The sequence below is a fragment of the Lissotriton helveticus genome, chromosome 3_1 (genome assembly GCF_964261635.1).
Source record: "Lissotriton helveticus chromosome 3_1, aLisHel1.1, whole genome shotgun sequence".
NCBI classification, from domain to species: domain Eukaryota; kingdom Metazoa; phylum Chordata; class Amphibia; order Caudata; family Salamandridae; genus Lissotriton; species Lissotriton helveticus.
In genome coordinates this window covers 1,744,136,215-1,744,152,173 of record NC_136061.1, presented here as the reverse complement: position 1 = coordinate 1,744,152,173, position 15,959 = coordinate 1,744,136,215, and the positions used below count along the sequence as shown (strand labels likewise).

The following is a 15,959-nucleotide window of genomic DNA, read 5'->3' as shown; positions in this document are numbered from 1 at the left end:
TTATCTTCACCTTTAGCCAGACTTTGCTGCCCTTTGTCTTTGTACAGTCCTTATTAACCTCATTAACTCACAAAGCTTTTCCCAATCTTACTGGACACACAAATGGCTAAACCATCGATCTAAAGTCAAGGGTAAAGATGATCTTTGCCACAATGGTTTCTTATATCTTCTCTGCTGGTTTGATTACTTGTAAAAATTAAAAAGGGCTGAAGGATGTGCAATCAATCGATTATGGTCTATATAAAAGCTCTTCTGAAATGATGTTGAATTTATTTGATTGATGTTCTGCTCTGTGGTCATTTCTTGTAGAATTTTCTCTGTGAACTGGTGATTTAGAAATATATGTTGCAATGTCTATTAATATTTTTTCAGATTACAACATTACACTATGGAATCGACAGAGAATGTTGCCACATCACTCTCATGTCACCGGTCTCCTGCACGCGGGTGGTAGCGGCTCAGTGATAGCAACCAGGCCCTCCTCTATCTCCACCCCACTCAATTTTAGACTCCTTGTGGCATTTACAGATACCTGTAGCACTTGATCCATCAAAACACTCCTGCTGTTCAGGCGACCGCTACACGGAGTCTGTGAGCTTCTTCAAACAACCCAGGTCCTCATGTTGCTTGTAAGCACTGTCTATAGCTTGGGGGCTTCCACAGACACTCCAGGCCCGCGTTACCTGTACACACTGGTAAGAGCTGTGTGTGCTACACAGACAGACCTGGCTCACATCCAATGTGTAACCACTGCTAGCAGCTCTGTGCCTTCCACAGACAGCCCTGGCCCATGTGTGGCCTGCAAACACATACAATCAGACACTGCCAGCGTGCGTGAGACATTTAAAAACTACCCTAGTCAACTGGTGATGATAAGTAGCCAAATATACATACACTGTTAGTAGCTGCAGTGCTTACTTTGCAAAATATGAAGTGCAGGCGCTGAAATGTTTTTCGGAGGCCACACCCACATTTTCAGGCTCCACCCACTCTCTCCACTGGCTCCACCCAGTTACTCTATTAGCTCCACCCACATCTTCAAGTGGCACTGCTAAAAGTCAAATATAATACCTGATCTGAATTTCAGAAAGGGAGCCTTCGTAAGGTTTTGATAGGAGGTTCCCCGTGAACCATTTTGAAAAAGATTAAATCAAATGTGCATTTAAAGCACAAGTTTGGAATAAATTAGCTAAAACCACTAATGCATTGAAATGGACAATTTCAGTGCTCTTTGTGCTGATTTGGGGAAAGGATAATACTGGGGGTAGGCCGTAGGGCATGCCATTTTTAACAGAGTCTATGATTTCGAAGGTACAACTTTGACATAGATTAAGTTATGTGACAAAATAAAACAAAATGTTGTGAAAACACTAGTCCAAACAGATAAACTGAATAAAATCATGCAATACACTTGAATGAGTCAGCCACTGTCACTTCCAGTGGGCGAAGGGGTAAGGGGTTAATCAGTATAGTGGAATATTCCGTTAAAGCGACTGCTTTAGAGAAACAAAAACAAAAAAAGGATGATTACCAATTGGGCTTGTTACTATAACTTACTTCCCTGGAGCTATATGTGCATTTATTAGACATTCAGAATAGTAAAAAAGAAAAACATGGAACTACGTAGTTCTGTATAACACAGGCAACACAGATTAGAAAAGAGGCATATGTTCAAAATATGACTTTTTAATTAAAGATTTGTAGCTTAAGATAAAGCTAAGAAAAATGTGATCTCCACCAAAATGTGGTTCGCGCTATATAAAACTTTATAAATAAATACCTAGGCCAAAGGAATAGGTAGTGGCTGGGCAGTTTGAATTTGACCGTATCTTGAATAAGTCATACCTATTAGTGCAAAATAACCAGGCATAGTGCCATACAAAATGTAATTATATATAGATAAACTAACACAAAATAAAATATATGAATACAAATAAATACATGTCCTAAAATTAAAAACAAAACAGCAAGTTAAGTGTTATAAAAACGAAATAAATTAAATATATTAAATAGAACAATAAATATAACATCCAAACAAGGAATTCCCATAAATATAACAAAATATTAAATAAATTGACACTGTGAACAAAGTGGTATAAATGCAAATAAATAACCTATATAAACTAGAACAACTAAATATCCTAACACAGTAAAGCCTAACTTGTCCAAAACATTGCAATGACACACATTTTGTCAGCTGGAATGGGCTACATCTATTTTTCTAGAAACCCCCAGAAACAGTCTAAATTGCTTGTGCCTTCCATGCCCTCCTCTTTCCTTGCTTTACTCCTAGTGTCATCAGCTGATCTTCGTCCTTTTGCAAGCCAGGACTGAACATAGGGTAATGGGTTGAATCTCCTAAATGGTGGACCAACAAGATTTAAAAACATTAAAGAAGATATTGTTTGAGTCACCAATGATGCTCTTGTGGATGTGCATATCCGATTCATTTGAGAAAAGCCCCGCTCACATTCTGCAGTACTGATAGCAATAGTGTGTATGGCCATCAAAAGTTCCTTGAACTGCCTTTTAAATTCTTTGTCTCCAGATTCCTTATACTCTCTGTAAGCACGTATGGTTTCTCGCCTGGCAATGTTGAATCTTTTACACAGAGACTCAATATCACTTTCACCATAAAGAACAGGTAGCTCATCAGGCCAGTACTGTTTGTATAAAACTTTCACTTTGCTAATCAGTGTATCATAGTCAGCCTTTTTGTCAGCAGAATTAATTCCTCCTGTAGACAACAAACGATGTCTTGGATTTTCTGCAAGGCTACGAAAAAATTGACCCTGTTCAATGATTTTGTCCGTGGTCTTTCCTTTGTGCAGCACCACACCTTGGAATATATTTTCTTCCATGGCCTTTTTACATAGTGAGAAATGGTTCCCTTGCCTGTCTACCATTGCCTCAAACACTGCTATTTGCCGACAAATAGCTCGAGGAGAATTAATGATTGTAGAATCACGTTTCTGTAACTCGAGTGCTAACTCGGATAACTCCTGAAGAGCATCATACATGAGGCCAAGATTAGCAACAAACTGTATAGATGATAGCCGCCTTCCTAGGCCTGTGTACATATTTCGTGTTGAACTGTCACTGGAACCATCATCAGCTGCACTATTAAAGTGCTTGTAGAGAGCGGGGTAAGCATTCCAAATAGCCTCCACTGTTCTGAAGCTTGATGCAACCCAACGAGTATCTAACACTCTATCTATTCTGCAAAGCTGAACGTCAAGAGCTTCAGCACATTTCTTAAGCTCCAAACGGGTTTTAACAGAGGTGGAAAATAGAGAATACAGCTTATCGAGTACAATTTTTAAATGATTTGTAGCACCAATATCTTTCATGACATCATGAACGGCAAGTTCCAGGCGATGTGCTGAGCAGTACCAGGCTACAATATTGGAAGAGATTTTTTCTTGCAACCTCTTTACAACACCACTGTAGCGATCAAACATCACTGAAGCTCCATCACAGGCAACTGAAACCAGGCATTTGGAGAGAAAGTCCTCACTTATATTGACTGGATTTTTTTAGTGCAGACAGTAAACTGTTTACTATGCCATCAGCTGACAAATCACTCAGCTCAATGAGGTCAACAAACATAGTAGCTGGGGAGTCCATGCCAGGTAGATGCATTCGCATGTACAAAATTAAAGAACTTTTCCTATTTAACGCAGTGGCTTCATCTAGTAAAAGACTTACTTATGGGGAAAGCTCAATAATTTTGGCAAATATCTTCCTCTTCATTTCTAAGGATATGTGGCGTTGTATGTTTGAATAAGCTACATTGGAGTGTAAAATTCGACCCATATCTAGTCCATTCAACTGGTGGCAGTCTATCTCCATTTCAAAACTATAGGCTGGCCTGTTTCGCTTTGTTTCCTTATAAGCTACACAGAATATTCTGGCTGTTGCTGACATTTGTACAGATTGCACTTTTGCAGTTACTTGCAATAAATGATATCTCTTAGCGTTTTCTAAGATTTTTAAAGTTGCAACATGAGCCTTGCTTAGTGCATGTTTTCCAATCTTTTTCCTCAATGACTTCTGCTGCTGTTCTATATCGGTGCCATATGCCTTCACAGTAGACTCAGTCCATTCTTTGGACAATTTCATTCCCCTGGATTTCTCAGCACCAAGATCACGGACTTGGCAACACACAGAACAGCCAAGGTTAGGGCCTTTAACAATTAACCATGGATGCTTGCGTTGGAAATATATTTTTTGGTCATGTTTCCAACCTTTAGGAAGAATACCTTTCCTAAAAACTCTGTCTGAATGTGGTTTCAGTGATAATATGTCAGACTGTTTGCTAGTGCTTGGAGTTTCCTCCATCTTTACAGCGATCTCCACAGCATGATGCTGCTCATCTCTAAGAGGACTATCTTGTGTCTTTTCTTCTGTATGGGTGATGATAACGCTGCTGCTAGTAGTGGTGTCACTCATCATCTAGTGCCTTCTCTCACACTTCACCTTCCTTGTTCCCTTCTTCCACTGTAAGTGCATGGTCTTTTTTAGCAAATTTGCTAGCAGGCTCCTCATCAATCTTGGGCTTAAATTTTGTGATGTAGCTTTAAATCTTCTTCTGTCCACTCTGTGACATTCTAGGGAATCAAAGTGAAAGAAAACACGCTAGACATGTGTGAAGTGTGATGTCAATTCATCAAAGTAACATGCACAAATAATATTTATTTGCAGGTTGCACCAAAGACATTTCTGCATCTGCACATATTTAACATCCATGTGGATTAGCTCCCAGACATCGCTAGTTGTTATTTGTTAATGATGTGTGTAGGTCTTAGGCTAGCTCTTGAAACAGCTGTAAAGATTCAAGATGGCTCGACATAGGTCTCTGAAGCAAAGTAAATCCTGTGAGGAAGACAGGTTGTATAGGGACCCTACTCCTGCTGTAACATTTGCTATGGTACCTCTAGGGCTTGGCACTTTAACTTCAGGCAATCTCAGGCTCAGGAATGGGCGAGTGAGGTGAGCTGGCATCCCTCGAAATGGGGGAAACTCACTTACCCAGATAGGAAAAGCAGACCTGTGCCTGGGTTAAGCAAGGCCTCGAGGGCACTTTGCAGGCAGCATGTAGTCCAGGCCTGTGTTTAATGGTAAGAAGAGTGAAACTGCAAGCTACCCCGATTCTCGAGCCTATCACAGAGATGCTGTGCTGGCAGGGATTCTTTGTTGAGCTTCCTGCAACAGCTGTGTGTTGTAGCAATTATTAGGTGTGTATCAGTGAGGGATAACTTACATCTATGTTCTGGCGTGAGCACCTGTGCTGACTTATTTAAGATATCAAACTTACACATTTTAAAAATAAACCTCAATGTATTGACATTCGGGAGTAGTAGGAATCCAATGCCTAAAGTATTATAGATAATTTGGACTAGAGTTTTGTTGCATGCCACACTAGAGAAATATTATTTCTATGCAGCAAAATAGTCAATTTTCAACACAACCTTGTTGTCCTAAAATAATTTAGAAACATCGCTCAAAGTTGTTGAACAATCACTGACGTGTAACACCCTGGTTTGGAGCATAATGTAGCAGAGTCCTCAGTATTCTTTCTCTCCCTTACTCATTTCTATTTTTCTCTCTAACCCCCCTGTGTACCTCTAACTCTGATTGTCGTTCTTTTCTCTCTATCTCCCTCCCCTCAACACCCTGTCTTTCTATATATCTTTCCTACTCTCCTCAGAGTCCTCACCCATCTGATGCTCCGTCATCTCATCACTCTCTCTCTCTCTCTTGCTATCTGACCTCACGGCTCACGCTCACCCCTCTTTACCTTGGACTCTATCTCTCTCTGCTGCCTACCCTTTCCTCAGTGATATTGGGTGATTTTATGTTGTGGTGGGGGCGGGCAGGAAACCATAGTACACCCAATCGGGGTATCCTGGTTGTCTAACCGTTGTGAAGGTCTAACCATCCCAGCAGGCGTGAGGGGAGCAAACAAATAAGACACCTCAGAAGGTGCATGGGCAAGAGGTTGAAAGTTATGAAAACTGTGTGGCCTGGTATAGGTGGCTACATGGATGAAGAGGAAGTAGGGCTTGACTGATAGATGTTATAAGTTGCATTTGGGTGTGAGACGGACGGTTTGCTACACCACGAGTTTCAAGAGTATATGGTAATGAGTTTATTAATAGGAGCACAATTTGTTTTGTAAGTGAAGTGGGGTATTTTATTGTTGTTATGGAGTTATTGTGTTACATTGCAGACCTCTACTAATAACTAATAAGGCAGTCTTTCTGGTATTTTTGGATTCTATGGAAATGTTCTGCTTCTCGCCTTATATACTACTATTGTCTTACAGCTAAACACTTTAAGGTCCCAAAGGCGAGACCTAGTGGCTATGTCAATGCTTGTTCTAGATAGGCATGTCACATTTCCTATTTTGATTCTTACCCAAGTCACAGGTGTTAGTATACAACACTTGAATCTGCCTTAGTAACTAACGGTGGTGGTATTTTTCAACTGGCTACTTTTCCTCACAGTTTCTCCCACTGCACGCAATTGAATGCTGCTTTAGTCTACAAAGCCTAGGTGTAGAGATGTTTGTTTTCTCAGTTGTTGATCAATTGAGGGTGAGAGCGCCAAGGCGTTTGTGGAACTATCTACACCTTGGCAAAAGCCTACTTGATATTGTGGTATTACATCCTCACTATGCCCTGTTGTCAAGTCTTGCAGCACTAGAGAGGCATGATACTTAGCCTCGTTATCCAACAAGAAAATTAATCGGTAGTTCTCGGGTGATGTCCTACTGGTCACCCCCTTTATGTATTTGTGTGATCACCGAACCCCTACATGGGTCCGGTATCACTTCATTCCGGAGGGTAAAGTTATAAACAACACTCAGTTGAGCTGTCCAGTTCTCTAATTTTGGTCTTATAAATTACTTGCCTTTTGGTCCCGGCGCTCCTTCACAGGGGTAATTATATTTGTGATTTTGCAGGTGAGGGTTGTTTTTTCGACTTTGCGAAACACACTCTCTGGACTATGCTGTTCTATTGCCATACAGTCTGTTAGCGTTAGCGTCCCTGCTGTTCCCGCATTCCCTGACTTCCCATCGTGCACATTTCATTATCTTGGCCTTGGTTACTCTCATTTATGCTGAAATGTTTTTTTAAAAAGATTACCCATGCCTCCTCTGGGATGTTTGACATGCAAAAATGTGCAGACTATTTGTGCTTTATCTCTGTGCAACCTGTCTCTATTTGTGCTTCCTTTGTATGTGCCTTATATTTTATTCCCCAGGCTTACAATACTACTTTTTTGATACCTTAAGGGGGGGGGTGCAGACAGTGCTAGTCAGTGTTAAGCAGCAACACTAACTAGGGGAATATACAACAGGGCACAGACATATGATTTGTAGCAAGAGGCAGATTGCACAGAACAAATAGTGTGCATGCTTTTACAGTCTTTCACATACTCAAGATCACAGGAAAATATTTGTGAGCTCAGCTGCCACAACTTTTTTACAATTATATTTTATTTATGGGTTAAAATAAACTGCATACACACACTGTACATCATTTGTATACACGGCAAACGTGCACAGTTAGGTTTCAAAGAACAGGGTTACTCATATTAAAGTCATAAAAAAGAGAAATTACTTTCAGGGCAGAAATCCATTTGTACAAATAACCTGCTCGATTAAAATATATCAACACATTTAATAACAAGCATTTGCAATGCAATAGGTCTCGCATTTATACAAGTTTGAGCTGTTGACATTGCAAATGACAATGCCTTTTATTTTTGTTTTTAAAACATAAATAAAAGGCATTGTCATTTACAATGCCAATAGCTTAAGTCGCGTAAATGCGAGACCTATTGCATTGCAAATGCTTTTTATTAAATGTGTTGATATATTTTAATCGAGCAGGTTATTTGTACAAATGGATTTCTGCCCTGAAAGTAATTTCTCATTTTTATGACTGTAATATGAGTAACCCTGTTCTTTGAAACCTAACTGTGTACGTTTGCCGTGTATACAAATTATGTACAGTGGGTGTATGCAGTTTATTTTAACCCATAAATAAAATATAATTGTAAAAAAGTTGTGGCAGCTGAGCTCACGAATGTTTTCCTGTGATCTTGAGTATGTGAAAGACTGTAAAAGCATGCACACTATTTGTTCTGTGCAATCTGCCTCTTGCTACAAATCATATGTCTGTGCATTGTTGTATATTCCCCTAGTTAGTGGTGCTGCATAACACTGACTAGCACTGTCTGCACCCCCCCCCCCCCTTAAGGTATCAAAAAAGTAGTATTGTAAGCCTGGGGAATAAAATACAAGGCACATACAAAGGAAGCACAAATAGAGACAGGTTGCACAGAGATAAAGCACAAATAGTCTGCACATTTTTGCATGTCAAACATCCCAGAGGAGGCATGGGTAATCTTTTTAAAAAAACATTTCAGCATAAATGAGAGTAACCAAGGCCAAGATAATGAAATGTGCACGATGGGAAGTCAGGGAATGCGGGAACAGCAGGGACGCTAACGCTAACAGACTGTATGGCAAAAGAGCAGCATAGTCCAGAGAGTGTGTTTCGCAAAGTCGAAAAAACAACGCTCACCTGCAAAATCACAAATATAATTACCCCTGTGAAGGAGCGCCGGGAGCAAAAGGCAAGTAATTTATAAGACCAAAATTAGAGAACTGGACAGCTCAACTGAGTGTTGTTTATAACTTTACCCTCCGGAATGAAGTGATACCGGACCCATGTAGGGGTTCGGTGATCACACAAATATATAAAGGGGGTGACCAGTAGGACATCACCTGAGAACTACCGATTAATTTTCTTGTTGGATAACGAGGCTAAGTATTTTGCCTCTAGTGCTGCAAGACTTGACAACAGGGCATAGTGAGGAGGTAATACCACTATATCAAGTAGGCTTTTGCCAAGGTGTGGATAGTTCCACAAATGCCTTGGCACTCTCACCCTCAATTGATCAACAACTGAGAAAACAAACATCTGTACACCTAGGCTTTGTAGACTAAAGCAGCATTCAATTGCGTGCAGTGGGAGAAACTGTGGGGAAAAGTAGCCAGTTGAAAAATACCACCACCATTAGTTACTAAGGCAGATTCAATTGTTGTATACTAACACCTGTGACTTGGGTAAGAATCAAAATAGGAAATGGGACATGCCTATCTAGAACAAGCATTCTCATAGCCAATAGGTCTCCCCTTTGGGACCTTAAAGTGTTTAGCTGTAAGACAATAGTAGTATATCAGGCGAGAAGCAGAAAATTTCCATAGAATCCAAAAATACCAAAAAGACTGCCTTATTAGTTATTAGTAGAGGTCTGCAATGTAACACAATAACTCCAAAACAACAATAAAATACCCCACTTCACTTACACAACAAATTGTGCTCCTATTAATAAACTTATTAACCACATACTCTTGAAACTTGTGGTGTTGCAAACCGTCCGTCTCCCACCCAAATGCAACTTATAACATCTATCAGTCAAGCCCTACTTCCTCTTCATCCATGTAGCCACCTATACCAGGCCACACAGTTTTCATAACTTTCAACCTCTTGCCCATGCTCCTTCTGAGGTGTCTTGTTTGTTTGCTCCCCTCACGCCTGCTGGGATGGTTAGACCTTCACAATGGTTAGACAACCAGGATACCCCGATTGGGTGTACTATGTTTTCCTGCCCGCCCCCACCACAATATAAAATCACCCAACATCACTGAGGAAAGGGTAGGCAGCAGAGAGAGAGAGTCCAAGGTAAAGAGGGGTGAGCGTGAGCCATGAGGTCAGATAGCAAGAGAGAGAGAGAGAGAGATGAGATGACGGAGCATCAGATGGGTGAGGACTCTGAGGAGAGTAGGAAAGATATATAGAAAGACAGGGTGTTGAGGGGAGGGAGATAGAGAGATAAGAAGGACAATCAGAGTTAGAAGTACACAGGGGGGTTAGAGAGAAAAATAGAAGCGAGTAAGGGAGAGAAAGAATACTGAGTACTCTGCTATATTATGCTCCCAAACAGGGCTTTACACGTCTGTGATTGGTTAACAACTTTGAGTGAAGTTTCTTATTTTTTAGAACAACAAGGTTGTGTTGAAAATGTGCTCTATTTTGCTGCATAGAAATAATATTTCTCTAGTTTGGCATGAAACAAAACTCTAGTCCAAATTATCTATAATACTTTAGGCATTGGATTCCTACTACTCCCGAATGTCAATTCATTTAGGTTTATTTTTCAAATGTGTAAGTTTGATGTCTTAAATAAGTCAGCACAGGTGCTCACGCCAGAACATAGATGTAAGTTATCTCTCACTGATACACACCTAATAGTGGCTACAACACATAGCTGTTGCAGGAAGCTCAACAAAGAATCCCTGCCAGCACAGCATCTCTGTGATAGGCTTGAGAATCGGGGTAGCTTGCAGTTTCACTCTTCTTACCATTAAACACAGGCCTGGCCTACATGCTGGCTGCAAAGTGCCCTTGAGGCCTTGCTTAACCCAGGCACAGGTCTACTTTTCCTATCTGGGTAACTGAGTTTCCCCCATTTCAAGGGATGCCAGCTCACCTCACTTGCCCTTCCTGAGCCTGAGATTGCCTGAAGTTAATGTGTCAAGCCCTAGAGGTACCATAGCAAATGTGACAGCAGGAGTAGGGTCCCTATACAACCTGTCTTCCTCACAGGATTTACTTTGCTTCAGAGACCTATGTCGAGCCATCTTGAATCTTTACAGCTGTTTCAAAGGCTAGCCTATGGCCTACACACATCATTAACAAATAACAACTAGCGATGTCTGGGAGCTAATCCACATGGATGTTAAATATGTGCAGATGCAGAAATGTCTTTGGTGCAACCTGCAAATAAATATTATTTGTGCATGTTACTTTGATGAATTGACATCACACTTCACACATGTCTAGCGTGTTTTCTTTCACTTTGATTCCCTAGAATGTCACAGAGTGGACAGAAGAAGATTTCAAGCTACTTCACAAAATTGAAGCCCAAGATTGATGAGGAGCCTGCTAGCAAACTTGCTAAAAAAGACCATGCACTTACAGTGGAAGAAGGGAACAAGGAAGGTGAAGTGTGAGAGAAGGCACTAGATGATGATTGACACCACTACTAGCAGCAGCATTATCATCACCCCTACAGAAGAAAAGACACAAGATAGTCCTCTTAGAGATGAGCAGCATCATGCTGTGGAGATTGCTGTGGAGATTGCTGTAGAGATGGAGGAAACTCCAAGCACTAGCAAACAGTCTGACATATTATCACTGAAACCACATTCAGACAGAGTTTTTAGGAAAGGCATTCTTCCTAAAGGTTGGAAACATGACCAAAAAATATAATTCCAACGCAAGCATCCATGGTTAATTGTTAAAGGCCCTAACCTTGGCTGTTCTGTGTGTCACCAAGTCCGTGATCTTGGTGCTGAGAAATCCAGGGGAATGAAATTGTCCAAAGAATGGACTGAGTCTACTGTGAAGGCATATGGCACCGATATAGAACAGCAGCAGAAGTCATTGAGGAAAAAGATTGGAAAACATGCACTAAGCAAGGCTCATGTTGCAACTTTAAAAATCTTAGAAAATGCTAAGAGAGATCCTTTATTGCAAGTAACTGCAAAAGCGCAATCTGTACAAATGTCAGCAATAGCCAGAATATTCTGTGTAGCTTATAAGGAAGCAACGCAAAACCGGCCAGCCTATGGTTTTGAAATGGAGATAGACTGCCACCAGTTGAATGGACTAGATATGGGTCGAATTTTGCACTCCATTGTAGCTTGTTCAAACATACAACGCCACATATCCTTAGAAATGAAGAGGAAGATATTTGCCAAAATGATTGAGCTTTCCTCATAAGTAAGTCGCTTACTAGATGAAGCCACTGCGTTAAATAGGAAAAGTTCTTCAATTTTGTGCATGCGAATGCAGCTACCTGGCATGGACTCCCCAGCTAATATGTTTGTTGACCTCATTGAGCTGAGTGATTTGTCAGCTGATGGCATAGTAAACAGTTTACTGTCTGCACTAAAAAAAGATCTAGTTAATATAAGTGAGGACTTTCTCTCCAAATGCCTGGTTTCAGTTGCCTGTGATGGAGCTTCAGTGATGTTTGATCGCTACAGTGGTGTTGTAAAGAGGTTGCAAGAAAAAATCTCTTCCAATATTGTAGCCTGGCACTGCTCAGCACATCGCCAGGAACTTGCCGTTCATGATGTCATGAAAGATATTGGTGCTACAAATCATTTCAAAAACATACTCTCTAAGCTGTATTCTCTATTTTCCACCTCTGTTAAAAACCGTTTGGAGCTTAAGGAATGTGCTGAAGCTCTTGACGTTCAGCTTTGCAGAATAGGTAGAGTGTTAGATACTCGTTGGGTTGAATCAAGCTTCAGAACAGTGGGTATTTGGAATGCTTATCCTGCTCTCTACAAGCACTTTAATAGTGCAGCTAATGATGGTTCCCGTGACAGTTCAACACGAAATATGTACACAGGCCTAGGAAGGTGGTTATCATCTATACAGTTTGTTGCTAATCTTGGCCTCATGTATGATGCTCTTCAGGAGTTATCTGAGTTATCACTCGAGTTACAGAAACGTGATTCTACAATCATTGATTTTCATCTGGTTATTTGTCGGCAAATAGCAGTGTTTGAGGCAATGGTAGACCGGCAAGGGAACCATTTATCACTATGTAAAAAGGCCATGGAAGAAAATATATTCCAAGGTGTGGTGCTGCACAAAGGAAAGACCACGGACAAAATCATTGAACAGGGTCAGTTTTTTCGTAGCCTTGCAGAAAATCTAAGACATTGTTTGTTGTCTACAGGAGGAACGAATTCTGCTGACAAAAAGGCTGAGTATGATACAATGATTAGCGAAGTGAATGTTTTATACAAACAGTACTGGCCTGATAAGCTACCTGTTCTTTATGGTGAAAGTGATATTGAGTCTCTGTGTAAAAGATTCAACATTGCCAGCCGAGAAACCATACGTGTTTACAGAGAGTATAAGGAATCTGGAGGCAAAGAAATTAAAAGGCAGTTCAAGGAACTTTTGCTGGCCATACACACTATTGCTATCAGTACTGCAGAATGTGAGCGGGGCTTTTCTCAAATGAATCTGATATGCACATCCACAAGAGCATCATTGGTGACTCAAACAATATCTTCTTTAATGTTTTTAAATCTTGTTGGTCCACCATTTAGGAGATTCAACCCATTACCCTATGTTCAGTCCTGGCTTGCAAAAGGACGAAGATCAGCTGATGACACTAGGAGTAAAGCAAGGAAAGAGGAGGGCATGGAAGGCACAAGCAATTTAGACTGTTTCTGGGGGTTTCTAGAAAAATAGATGTAGCCCATTCCAACTGACAAAATGTGTGTCATTGCAATGTTTTGGAAAAGTTAGGCTTTACTGGGTTAGGATATTTAGTCGTTCTAGTTTATATAGGTTATTTATTTGCATTTATACCACTTTGTTGACAGTGTCAATTTATTTAATATTTTGTTATATTTAAGGGTCTTCCTTGTTTGGATGTTATATTTATTGTTCTATTTAATATATTTTATTTATTTTGTGTTTATAACACTTAACTTGCTTTTTTGTTTTTCATTTTAGGACATGTATTTATTTGTATTCATATATTTAATTTTTTGTTAGTTTGTCTGTATATAATTACATTTTGTATGGCACTATGCCTGGTTATTTTGCACTAATAGGTATGACTTATTCAAGATACGGTCAAATTCAAACTGCCCAGCTACTACCTATTCCTTTGGCCTAGGTATTTAATTATAAAGTTTTATATAGCGCGAACTACATTTTGGTGGAGATCACATTTTTCTTTCCTTTATCTTAAGCTACAAATCTTTAATTAAAAAGTCATATTTTGAACATATGCCTATTTTCTAATCTGTGTTGCATGTGTCATACAGAACTATATAGTTCCATGTTTTTCTTTTTTACTATTCTGAATGTCTAATAAATGCACATATAGCTCCAGGGAAGTAAGTTATAGTAACAAGCCCAATTGGTAATCATCCTTTTTTTTTTGTTTCTCTAAAGCAGTAGCTTTAACGGAATATTCCACTATACTGATTAACCCCATACCCATTCGCCCACTGGAAGTAACAGTGGCTGACTCATTCAAGTGTATTGCATGATTTTATTCAGTTTATCTATTTAGACTAGTGTTTTCACAACATTTTGGTTTATTTTCTCACATAACTTAAGCTATGTCAAAGTTGTACCTTTAAAATCATAAAACTCTGTCAAAAATGGCATGCCCTACGGCCTACCCACAGTATTGTCCTTTCCCCAAATCAGAACAAAGAGCACTGAAATTCTCCATTTCAATGTATTAGTGGTTTTAGCTAATTTATTCCAAACTTGTGCTTTAAATGCACATTTGCTTTAATCTTTTTCAAAATGGTTCACGGGGAACCTCCTATCAAAACCTTACGAAGGCTCCCTTTCTGAAATTCAGATCAGGTATTATATTTGACTTTTAGCAGTTCCACTTGAAGATGTGGGGGGAGCTAATAGAGTAAGTAAGTGGGTGGAGCCAGTGGAGAGAGTGAGTGGAGCCTGAAAAAAGTGGGTGTGGCCTCCGAAAAACATTTCAGCACCTGCACTTCATATTTTACAAATTAAGCACTGAGTGTAAACTTATGGGAGGGATGCCAAGCAAGGAAAGAGCGGCGAGAGGAGTAAAGTAATAAGGAAGGAGGGGCAAAAGCTTAAGAGCCCACCACTTGTCCTCAACTGCACTCAGTCCCGATCGGAGAGAGCCACTCAGCAGCCACTGTGTATGGTCACTGAGCTGCGCTGCGTCTGTGGTTGCGCGGGAAAGGTTCGGACTGGAGTCCGACTCTGACTGTGCATTTCTGTTTCTTTCTGATAGTAAGATATATCATACAAGGCGGCAAGGCCTGCTGTGGAGGTTTAATAAAAATACATTTCCTGGGGGACAGTTTATAAAAGAGATACTGCTAGTGCTTTCATACAGAGACTTTGAGGCATAGCCCTTGGTGCATACACCGGTGGCGCGCGTAACGCTAAAGGATTCCCCCCTGGGCCCCCGACAGAGTTTGAAATTGGAGTGTATGAATAGAATGCTGCCTGCCCCCTTATCATTGAAATGAAACTTATATTCGGCACCTCCCCCCCCCACCCTTTCTCCGTCCACCGGAATAAAACAAAGTGTGGGAGATCAGTAAGCTGACCGACCGGGTCAGCTTAACTCAAAACTTTAAGGGCTTCAGTACTTTGCTTAGCTTAATTTGTAGCTTCTTCTTACCGTTATTCGTGGTGGGGCCGGTCGGCAGGCAAGGACACACACAGTACTGGCTGGCTGCAGTGCCACAACGCCATGCCACCAGGCACGGTGACCGTCACGCCACCAGACATAGTTGCACAGCAGAACAACAGCCCAGCTCTCGTCGTCGTACTCGTTGGTCGGGCCGCCGGGCTAACTTAATGGAGGATGACTCGTGGTGGTGGCTTGGGGAGCTGCCAGTGTAACTGCGCAGTGCGGTTATGCTGGGGCGTGGCTGCAAGTTGCAACTGGTGGCAGTGGCAGAGCCAAAGTGAAACAAATCTGCGCGCGCTACCGCGCGCACAGCCCGCAAATGGCCACTACCCCCATCAGAACCTCCAGGCTCCAGCCTGGCCCCCACCAACAGAACTTCCGCGGCCCGCCCACCCACTGGCAAAACAGAAACTGTCAACAACTCTGTGGCCGCCGCCCGCCATGATGATGAAAAATGAAACTTCACACATATTATTTTTTAATTATTTATATATTTTTTATTTATAATTCAATATTATTTTTTACTCTTGGACTTGGCCTTGGAGCATGGGCAGGCAGCAGGGCTGGAGCTGTGAGTCGCGGCCCGGACCGCGGCGGGCCGGCGGCACTGACTCGCGACGTCACGCAAGTCGCAACAACTT

At 41.0% G+C, this 15,959-nt stretch overlaps 1 protein-coding gene across 2 annotated transcripts in view; it reads left to right on the top strand.

Moving 5' to 3' along the window:
- PTPRU (protein tyrosine phosphatase receptor type U) overlaps positions 1 to 15,959 on the top strand; it is an 870,052-nt gene that overhangs the window by 440,033 nt on the left and 414,060 nt on the right. The window lies entirely within an intron of this gene.